Genomic DNA, 11357 nt, shown 5'->3' with positions numbered 1-11357 from the left:
TAGGTTGGCACAGGATAGAACAGCATTTAGAGCTCTTGTACATAGGGTCGCTATGAGTCACAAGCGACTCGATGGCACATAACAACAACAACACTGACAACTTGGTATAATATAATGCTCCTACCTGGGGTGGAGAGGTGCTGTTTCCTAGAAGAGATGTTCCATCAGGTTTTAATCCTATTGCTTGTTACTAGAAAACTACCCTCCTTGACTAAACATAACACATTAAATAACAACAATCATAGCAATCATAATAACTTCTTAAACCACCACAACAAATACCAACTGCCATTTAAGAAAGTCCACTGTTGCCGTTGTGTCAGTCCAATGACTACAACAATCAACTCAAGCATACTAGACATTTTCATTTGGTGACACACAGTGTCACCATGCGTCAGATCAAGTTGATGGCAACAAGCACTACCAAATTTGGTAATTTTTCCATGTTAATGTGTTAGTCTTTACAGTACTATATCCCCCCCATTGTTTAAATTGTTATTTTAACAAAAGTTTACAGCAAAGTTGGATTTTTATTCATTCATGGTTACACATTTTCCTCCCTACCACCCAGTTCACTTTTTTAAGAGAATAAAAAATAGTCACTCACTGTTGCATAATTTCCTCCCTTCCCCCCAACACTTCCCCCAGGTCACTTTGCTTTACACCTCTTATTCCTGACTGTTGCTATACAAATATGCCTAATCATATATTCCTTTTAAACAGTTCTTTTCTTAATCTGTTCTATTACAGTGTTCATTATTTAGTCCCTCTTTTCTTTGTCACTCCTTATCCCCTATGTCAGTCCTGTTTTATAACAGTAGTGTTATAGTATTTGTCCTTTTGTGATTAAGATATTTCACTCAGCATAATGTCCTCCAGGGTCACCCATGTTGTGTAATATTTTATGAATTCCTTGTTTTTCATTGCTGCATAGTATTCCATTGTGTGAATATACCATAGTTTTTCTTCCATTCACTTATTGATGGATTACAGTACTACTTTAAAAAAGGGCTTACTATCCTCCTTTACAAATGAAAACCCTGCATCCCAGACATATTAAATAGCTTAATGTCTCTTAAGAAGTAAGCAGCTGCTGGCACCAGACTTGCCCTCCGGTGGAGGAGACCTGGGGGAGGGTTTGTAAAACAATGAAAGAATCTTTTCTTTTACTTTTCCATAATTTTTGGACTCATGTACTTATAACTTGTTAGTCAAATTTGTGTCTTCTAGGTTGCAACACCCCCATGATACATCTTGAAGGATATGTACATGTACAGCCAAGCACAATCAATAAGAGTGCATCTGAATTCCAAAATCAATCTCCATAATAGTCTATGTGTTTCCTACTGCCAAAGGGGCCCTTTAGAGTAGTGAGAGAAGATCTTCACCCTGAAACCCACAGCGTCCCTTTTCAGCAGGAAGTAGCTAAGAGAATACGCCGTCCCCTTTTCCTTATGACTCAGGGTGAAGTCTCTCTCAGGGAGGAGTGATAGGGAATGGCAAAGGATACACTGACAAAGAAGATTAATCAGAACTGGCTTTGACAAGCACTGTGGCATTTGGACAAGAACAAACTGGGAGGAGGGTAGAGAGAATAGTGCAACAATGAATGAGTGGAAGCCCAAAATCTCTGTAAATGTTTATGAAAATTAATAAAATATAATTATAGAAAAAAAAAGAAGTAAGCAGGAAATAGGGAGACACATTGTACTGGGAAAAATCTGCATTTAGGAACCTCTCCAAATTATTGAGGAGTAGTGATGTCATTTTGAGGACTAAGGTGCATCTGATTCAGGCCATAGTCTTTCCAGTCACTTGCTATGCATCTGAGAGCAGGACAATGAATGGATAGAGATGACAGAAGAATTGATGACTTTGAGCTATGGTATTAGAGAAGAGGACTGAATATCCCATGGATGATCAAACAAACAAACATATATGTCTTGGAGAGAGTACAGCCAGAGTGCTTTTTGGAGGCAAGAATGAGGAGACTTTGCCTCACAAATTTTGGGCATATTGTTACAAGGGGCTATTCCTTGGCAAGGGATATAATGCTAGTAAGTGTGGAAGACTGGTGAAGAAAAGGAAGACCCATGACCAGATGAATTGACACGGTGACTGTTGCAATGGGCTCTTGTGTGTCAGGAAGTGTGAGGATGGCACAGGACAGAACAGGGTACAGACCTGTTGTTCATTGGGTCACTATGAGTCATACTCACCTCAACAACACCTAACAACAACAAGTAGCACTATAAATTGAACCCATGTTTGACTTTACTTGTGCTCTTTCACGTTCTTGCTTTGTAATACTCTAGTCAACTCATGGCAATTTTCTTGGGGAAATCAAATAAAGAGAGAGCATCTTGGGGATTTTCCAGATGATTGAAAAATAAAGACTAGTAATGATGTGCCTGAGGAATTGTACTGCCATCCTGAAGACAGGCAGTTCTGTCATACCTGCTCTGTGTGAGGGAAATGAACAATGTCCTCCCATGTGATTGACAGCTTCTGAAACCTGTTGGAGAATCTACTATAAGTTGGTTCTGGCCTGAAGATGCATTACACCTCCATCAACACAGTCACAACAGTGCTCCAGACAGATGATTCTCACTGTACTCAATTGCCAGATACATAGATCAATAAATATAACATGGGTGCGGAGAAGAAATGCTCTTTCAATTTGTTCTAAACACTATTGGCTTTTAAAGTCATTACCAAATGAACATTTGGTGCTCTATAGCTTCTTTGTAAGGAATGGCTAGAAAGGGGTCTAGAAAGATTGCCTTAGAATTTAGAAAGGCATGGTTAGCCTCCTCCCCATTTCTTTTCCAAGGCAGAAGGTCCATCCCACCTTTAGAACACAATTTCCTAATAAATCTACCTTTACATTTTACCTTAAAAAAAAAAAAAAAGAAGACGGCGACAACACAGTGGACTTTGGTGTTGATTTGGAGTAACTCAAGGCTCACGGAGGCCCAGGCCAGAGTATGCGCGGTGTGGCACCTGAGCCCCTGGTCTGGTGCAATGATGGTTTGGTGGTCTCTGGGCCAGTGAAGAGCCCCACCTACCGCAGACATCCCGGGGAGCCTGGAGGGACAGGAGGGGCTGGCTGGGTGCCTTTGCTGCGGTCAGCTTTCTGCTGCCAGCAGCAATGCAGCTGGGCTGCTCAGGGTGTTTTCTGCAGCTTGATGACAGTGTGATGGAAGAGCCATCACCTCACAACCCTGCAGTCCTGCCCAGCTTGAGGAGCGCTCATGCTCGAATTTACCTCAGCTGCTCTCCCGAGAACCCACACAGCTCAGTGGGGCCCACAAATGGGGAGGGAGGGAAGATACCTTCCCTAATATAACATCTTAACACAGTCCTCACAAGCAAAAGAAAAGAACATTTCTCCCAAATAGAAACCCTTGTCAATGACAATTCTCTCTGCAGAACAGTGTGATGGCAGGGTCCGCCGGGCCTCATGGGCTACATGTTCCTTGAATGCAGTCAAGAAGGTAACAGGGGAGGTGTGAGAGAAAATGTCTTTGTGAGGGAAGAGGTTTCAAGACTGGCTTCAAAGGAAAGAGTGGCGTTATTGTTGAAGCTTGGATCTCAGAGGAAGACATCTTTCCAGAAGAACACTCAGCAAACCAAGCTGACAGAATAGAAAATTCTAGACATTTTGGTTGCGAGCACCAGGCGTCTGGGGCCTCACTGATCTCTCTTCTCTGGCTTACAGCGCTTTTGGTAGGTCTTGCACAGTTAGCCACAGATTAGGCAAGGTTTTGCGCCATTCTCTGGAAGTTTCTTCTCTGTAATTCAGCCTCCCTCACCAGACTCAAAGCATTTTAAATCCAGAGACCATTTGCCCTACCACTTGGGATCTGTCTCAGCTATCGTGGGTGAGACAATGTTGTAAAGAGTTATGTATTTGACGTCTCCTTTCTTCTCAGAGCCTAAAATTGTGCCAGGTTGGAGCCACACCTCAACAAAGAACCATGGAACACATGAAACACTTGACTGAAACGGCTCTTTCGTTGGCCCTTTTGAAAACGTCCTTTTGGCTACTTCCTGCTTAGCTTGCATCTGCCTAGTTTCTGTAGGAAAGGGCAAGGAGAATGTCTGATGAGAAATGTCCACGGAAGCAAAGTGTTAAATGTAATCTTTCCATGAAAAAGTGAGGCCATCACAGCACAGGAAATGTTTCTACCTTTCCCTTTTCTCTTGAGACACACTGGTTATCATATTTCTAAGAGGAGAATATTTGCCCCCCACCCTACCCCGAACAACTCTGAGAAGTCAGATCAGTAAAACTGGGGTCCCCAGGTGCTTCAACAAAAGAGTATATTGGACTTTTGACCTTTCAAGTATGACCAAAAAGCAGGGGGATGGTGTTAGATCCTCTCATTTATGAAGTATATTCAAGTGGGGCAACCATATAATAAAATTAAGCCCATAAATTTAACTATCACACTTGCTTTGCTCTTAGAAGCCTCTTAGAATTTATGCCCTGGTTTCTATTTTATCTGTAACTATAACTTTGTTTTCACTGGAAGGGGAAGTTCCTCCAGCCTGGGGTAATTTAATTTTGTCAGTAACCAGACACATTCTGTTTAGATTTGAAATCCTTTTAAAATGGGAATTTTCTATCAATCACCCACCTCAAGCATGTTTGGATTATGGATTCTTCTAAAAAGGGACCCTCCGCTTGTTGATGATGTGGTGACCGATGGGGGAAAATCAGCTTATCTGGGGTAGCTTCCTAGAGAGAAATATTATCAATATCCAAGTGTTAATTAACAGGAAATGGCTTGGACACAGCCCTCTTTAACACGTGGCCTCCCCTGCCCCCCCTTCACCCCCATTTGACTCAAAGCTACTACTCTCTCAGTGAACAAGATGCTTCGGACACTGCTGAAGAGAGAGGAATTCCAGCAACAGTGAAAACACAACTTTCCACTCCATCACAAGAAGCCAAACACAGAAACCATATTCAAAGAGCTCTTTGTCCACAAGATAACGTTTGAATCGGAAACTTGTTTAGCCAGATTCTCTTGTTACAATTTACTGCTTCATTAGGTGGGGGCAGGGACAGATACAAGCCATCCTTTAAATAATAGGAAGATTCCCACAGGAAGGTTGGCAACTCCAAATACGTGTACTTTAAAATTTTTTTTTTTAGTATAGTTTGTATGTGTGTTTTCATTCTCCTTTTATCCCTACCCAGGTCTCAGGCTGCTGGAGGGTGTTCCCTTGGGAGGAGGAATTCTCACACCAAAAACTACAGACAAGGGCGTGCAACTTTCCAGTCAGAGAGGAGAAAGTAGCCAAGAGCAGTCATATTTTGAATACCTTCCCTCCCAGGGATTAAAGGCTGGAGAAGAGACAGGAAGGATGGGGAGAGAGGGAGAGAAAGGATGGACAGACATCTCCCTGTAGTCCATTCTTGGGAGAACAATTGCCTTTGTTCCTAGCAGGCTGAGAAAGAGCTGCTTGGGAAATGCTGTCGGATCCAGGCCCAGGGCAGGTTAGAGCCTGTGTGTGTGAGCGCGTGAGGTCTCCTGGTGACCAAGGGCCCAGTGGGTGGGCCTGGAATGCTGATGCTACAGCAGAGCTGAGGGGGTGTTTTGGCCCATTATCTGTCCACTTCCACCTCAAGTTTGACTAACTCCCTCCTAAAGCCCCAGCTAGCATTCTCTTCATGAACAGAGGAATGTGTGAATCCCCTGCCTTCCAGGGGGAGAGCCAGGTGGTGGTTGGGGCCCGAATGGGATTTGGATTGCCTAGTGCCAGTGCTAAGAGTAGGCGAGGCCACTAATTTGCTGACCTGTAATCACCAGTGGTGTTTAAAAATGAGCAAAAAATGACGCCCTCCCCCAAATTCCTAGACCTCATAGTATCACTTGAATCTCAATCTCCATGGGCTTGAGGATTTCTGTTTTTCAAAATTTCTCATGCTATTGGTGAGGTAGCTAATGACTTGTCCCTTCTTGGATGAATGCTCTCTTTGTTGTAAGTCTTCTAATATACATGAGCTAATTGGGAATTCTAAGTCCTCCAACTGGCTTTCCTCTGTGGGTCCTGAAAGGTCCCAAGTGCAGAAGTTCCTAGGTAACACCTTCCTTAAAATGGGTTTGGGGAGGGTGGATCAGCTAGAATTCTCAGGCTTCTAGTCTCCCAAAAGCTCATTGTTGTTGAGTTCAACAGACTCATAGCTGACCATCTAGTGAGTTTTCAGAGGCTGTAAATATCACAGGAGGAGATTGTCCATCTTTCTTGTTGAGCTGCTGGTGGATTTGAACTGTCTTTGGGTTGTCAGTACATCTCCCCACCCAATAGGCCAACACAGCAAGTTTTCAGATGCTGTAAATCTCATGGGAGGAAACTGCTAATCTTTCTCCTGTAGTGCTGTTGGTGAAGAGTGGGAATCCCAAAACATTTAATTGTACTGGTACAAAATCTATACCTAGACCAAGAAGCTATTGTCTGAATGAAACAAGGGAACACTAAATGATTTAAAATCAGGAAGGGTGTGTGTCAGGGCTGTCTCCTTTCTTAAACCCTATTAAATCTGTGTGCTGAGCAAGTAATTCATGAAGATGGACTCTGCAAAGAGGAATGTGGCATCAGGATCAGAGGAAGGAGTCTAGAATGCACCAGCATTCAGGAAATCAGGGGACATATTGTATTGGACAAGTCCACTTTCAGAGACCTTTCCAAAATGATGAAAGGTAATGATGTCAGTCTGAGAAGACTAAGGTGCACCTGCTATTCATCAGAGAGCTGGACGATGAAGAAGAGTTGGTGCCTTTGAGCTGTGGTGCTGGAGAAGAGTACTGAATATCCCATGGACTGCCGAAAGACCAAACAGATAAGACTTGGAAAAAGTGCAGACAGAGTGCTCCTTGGAGGTAAAGATGGCAAAACTTCATCTTTCATAATTCAGACATGTATTCTTTGTATAGACATGTATAGACAGGCTATTCTTTGGAAAGGGACATATGCTTGGAAAGATAGAGGGTCAGTGAAGGAGAGAAAGCTCCAATATGAGAGGAATTGACCTAGTGCCTTCAGCAATGGGCTCTAGTGTGTCAGAGACAATGAGGATGGCATAGGTTAGGGCAGAGTTCAGGTTGGCTATTCATAGGGTCACTACGAGTCATACTTGACTGGACAGCACCTAATAAGAACAGTGAACAAAATGAATGAGGATTCCTGCCAAGTAGAATGGATATCCTAACAGAGGATGAAAGACAAATGTACAAACACTAAAAAAAAAATTATCAGTATCTTTTTAAAAAATTGATATTTTAATGAAAGTTTACAGAAAGCTTAGATTTCCGTTCATTCACTGCTACACAATTTCCTCCTCCCCTTCTCCCTCCAGTCTACTTTGCCATGCACTGCTTATTCTGCACTGTTGTCATGCAAATAATAGCTAATCATGTATTTCTTTTAGACAGTTCTTTCCATCATCTGTTTAAATGCAATGTTCATTGTTTATCCCCTCTTTTATTACTTTCCCCCAACCCTCATGTCAGTCCTGTTTTATAACAGTGGCATTATGCAGTATTTGTCCTTCTGTGACTGAGATGTTTTGTTCAGCATAATATCCTCAAGGGTCACCCATTTTGTAAAAGATTTTATGAGTTCCTTGTTTTTCAGTGCTGCATAGTATTCTAGTGTGTAAATATACCACAGGTTCTCTATCCATACATTTGTTAATGGACACTTGGGTTGCTTCCATCTCTCTGCTATTGTGAACAATGCAGTAATTAACATAGATGTGCATATATATGTTTGGGTGCCAGTTCTGGTTTCTTTAGGATATATTCTCAGTAGTGGAATTGCTGGGTCAAATGGTATTTCTATTTCCAACTTTTTGAGAAAGCGCTGTCCTCCCTTCCAGAGTGGTTTTACCATTTTACCATTTAACACTCCCACCAAAAGTAATTAAGGGTTCCAATTTCTCCACAACCTCACCAGTGTTTGTTGTTTGCTGCTCTGGTGAACTTTGCTATTGTTACCTGGGTGAGATGATATCTCATAGTTATTTTAAATGATCCGTATCTAAGAAGATTATAATAACTATGAAAAAAATCAACCCAAAATAAAGGGATCAGGAATATTGATGGTGGAAATGCAGCCTGGCAGGCTGTAATAATCATATTTTATCTGCATCTACATTTTTATTTACATAACTATATTGTTGTTGGTGGAAGGAGGAGTGGCATCCACTTCCATAATAGCTTGCCTCTGGAAACCCCATGAACCTGGAGAGAGGATGAAAGGCACCCAAGCGTGGAGGACTCTCCTTCATAGGGTTGCTATGAGTCCCCTGCGACTCGACGGCATTTAACAACAACAACAACATATTGTTGTTGTGTACTGTCCAGTTGGAACCGACCCATAGCTGACCCTCTGGTGGGTTTTCAGAGGCAGTTAATTGCACAGCAGGAGATTGCCCATCCTTTCTCCTATGGAGCAGCTGGTGTCACCAGATAGCAGCACAGATTCTTGCTACCAGAGCACCAGGGCTCCCTATAATTATATTACCATATATTAATTTCAAAAGAACAAACAAGTCTGCCTTGGAGGAAATGTGACCTTGCAGGCAAGGATGGTGAAGCTTTGTCTCTCATACTTTGGCTATGTTGTCAGGAGAGGCCAGTTCTTGGAAAAAGGCTTAATGTTGGGAAAGGTAGGAGGTCAGAGGAAAAAGAAAGAACCTCAACAAGATGGATCGACACTGTGACTGTAACAATGTTTTCAAGCAAGTTAGAGATAGTGAGGTTGGTGCAGGATAGGGCAAGTTTCAGATCTTCATAGAATCACACTATGAGTTGTAATTGACTCGATGGCACAATAACTTTTTTTTTTTTTTGCTTAGCACTACAGTTTTAAGATTTGGCCAAGATGCTATGAAATATGCCTTTGAGTTGATACTGATGCCTAGTAAACTTAGAGGACAGGATAGAACTGCCCCACAGGATCGCCCAAGCCAAAAATCTTTACAGAATCAGACTACCATGCCTTTCTCCCGTGGAGTGCCTAGTGGATTCACAATACTCACCTTTCAGTTAGCCTTGAGCACTTTAACCATTGTGCCCCAGGGCTCCTCAAAGTTCTAAGTATACATTTCATTTGTTTCCTCTCACTGCTTCATAATATGCTCAGATGTGTGCCCACTGTGGTTATTTTGTTTTTGTGGCCCTGAGATAGACCCTCAAAGGGCTCACAATTTCCAAAAACAAAGCGGCAATCAATGCTGTCATAGGTTGGAAAACATACCTGAGATTTAGACCAAGATATGGAGTTCCTGGGCTGTAAAATCTGCCTATACTTAACTTCAGCAAATGTGTTAGATTGATCCCTAGGATTGTTACAACAGTCCACACTATCATCAGCATGCAGGAGGGTCCTATATCCCTATCCCCCTGTCAACACTTGGCATTATCTAGTGTGCTAGATACCCCCTCCCCCCAGCGCATTCCAGCTTCCCTTTTCACCACTCGTGCTGAAATAATGCTCTGCCACTGATTTCCATGGCCCTATCTTTGCCCTGCTCTCTTTCTGCTTTCTTCAACCACTAACATCTCTTGTGTCCATTGCGGGACAGTCTGTTTTTCTAATCTCAAGGTTCATTTCATTTGAGCTTTATCTAAGGAGTCCTGGTTTAAGAGTGGGTCCTGTGTTGGGCTGTTAACTTGGGGGGTGGGGAGGAAAGCGCGCAATTTAAATTCAGCAGTGACTTTGAGGCAATCTCCTTCCATTAAGTACCCATCAACAAATGAATGAATAGAGAAGCTGTGGTATATTCACACAGTAGAATTCTATGCTGCATTGAAAAATAAGGAACTCATGCAATATTACTCAAAATGGATGACCCTGGAGGACATTATTCTGAGTGAAATATCTCAGTCACAAAAGGACAAATACTGCATAGTGCCACTGCTGTAGAATGGGACTGACATCAGGGTTTGGGTAAGAATGAGAAAAACTGGATAAATTATGTATACTGCATTGAAACGGATGAGGGAGAGAACAGTTTAAAAGCAATATATTATAGGGTATTATGATTATCATAAGAGTCCTAAATGAAGGCTGCAGAGTGGAGTATACTTGGGGTGGGAGTTGGGGGAGTGTAGAGGGATTGTATACCAATAAAGGAATTTTTCCTTTACTTTTCAAAGAGAAGAGCAAATTGGGGGGGGGGTGTGGGCAGGGAGAAAAGTGCAACAATGAATGAATGGAAATCCAAAATCTCTGTAAGTGTTCATTAAAAGCAAGAAAAAAAGAATAAAGTTAACCTTTAATAAAAAAGATTTGCAGCGGTAGGTCTGGGGTTTTGGACTTTAACAGTCAGAATGGTATCCTAAAAACTCTCTCACCCTCACTTGTAACAGTTTTTGCTTTTACTTAATTTCCAAGAAGTCTGACTCTCAGTGCCTACAGTGATTTCCTGTGACGTTTCTCATCAAATCTGAACCCTCCATCTGCCTTCAACGATGTCAACCAACTGGACCTGCTCTTCTACTTACTTTGGTCTATGTGTACATTCCTCCCCCTCCTGGAACCACTGCTCCTCGCCCACTTCGCTTCACCAGCCATGACTCACCTCTAGATATCCGTTTAGATCTCTGTTCTCCCTTCCTTAGGTCTCTGTTGGATGTCCCTCTTGTGTTCCCACAGGGCTCTATGTTTTCCCATCATAATGTGTTTCCAGGCTCTTTATGGAATTTGCTAGGCATCAAGCTGAAAAACAGGGGGGAAAGGGGTATATTTTATTCATGTTGTAACCCCATCAGCCATTGCTTGATTGGCGTGCATTGTTGGAATGAAAGGATAAATGAATAGAGGTTTCCAGAATCAAGCTTTCATGTTGTTGATGTGTACCATGGAGTCAGAACCGATCCAGAACTGATCCTCACACGGATTTTCAGAGGCAGTTAATCGTACAGGAGGAGATTACACATCCTTCTTCCACAGAGCAAACGGTGACCTTGAGTTGCATGCCTTTGGGACTGCAGTGCAGCTTCTTGCCTCTAGGCTATGAGAGAGCTCTGTTAAAATGTCTCCCCTCTACCCATTCATTTGCTGAGCAAATTATTCGAGAAGTTGGACTCTGAAGAAGAGTGTGGCATCAGGATTCGAGGGAGACTCATCAATAATTGCATTATGCAAATGATACAACTTTGCTTGCTGAAAATGAGGTTGACTTGAAGAGCTTGTTGCAGAAGATTAAGGAATAGCCTTCAGTATAGATTGCATCTCAATGTCAGGAAGACAATGATTCTTACCACTGGACTGATAGGCAACATCATGATAGATGGAGAAAAGATTCAAATTGTCAACAACTTCATCTTAGTTGGATC

The sequence above is a fragment of the Elephantulus edwardii genome, unplaced genomic scaffold (genome assembly GCF_000299155.1).
Source record: "Elephantulus edwardii isolate Elephantulus edwardi_28Jun2011 unplaced genomic scaffold, EleEdw1.0 scaffold00075, whole genome shotgun sequence".
Classification (NCBI taxonomy): domain Eukaryota; kingdom Metazoa; phylum Chordata; class Mammalia; order Macroscelidea; family Macroscelididae; genus Elephantulus; species Elephantulus edwardii.
This window is presented reverse-complemented; position numbering follows the sequence as displayed.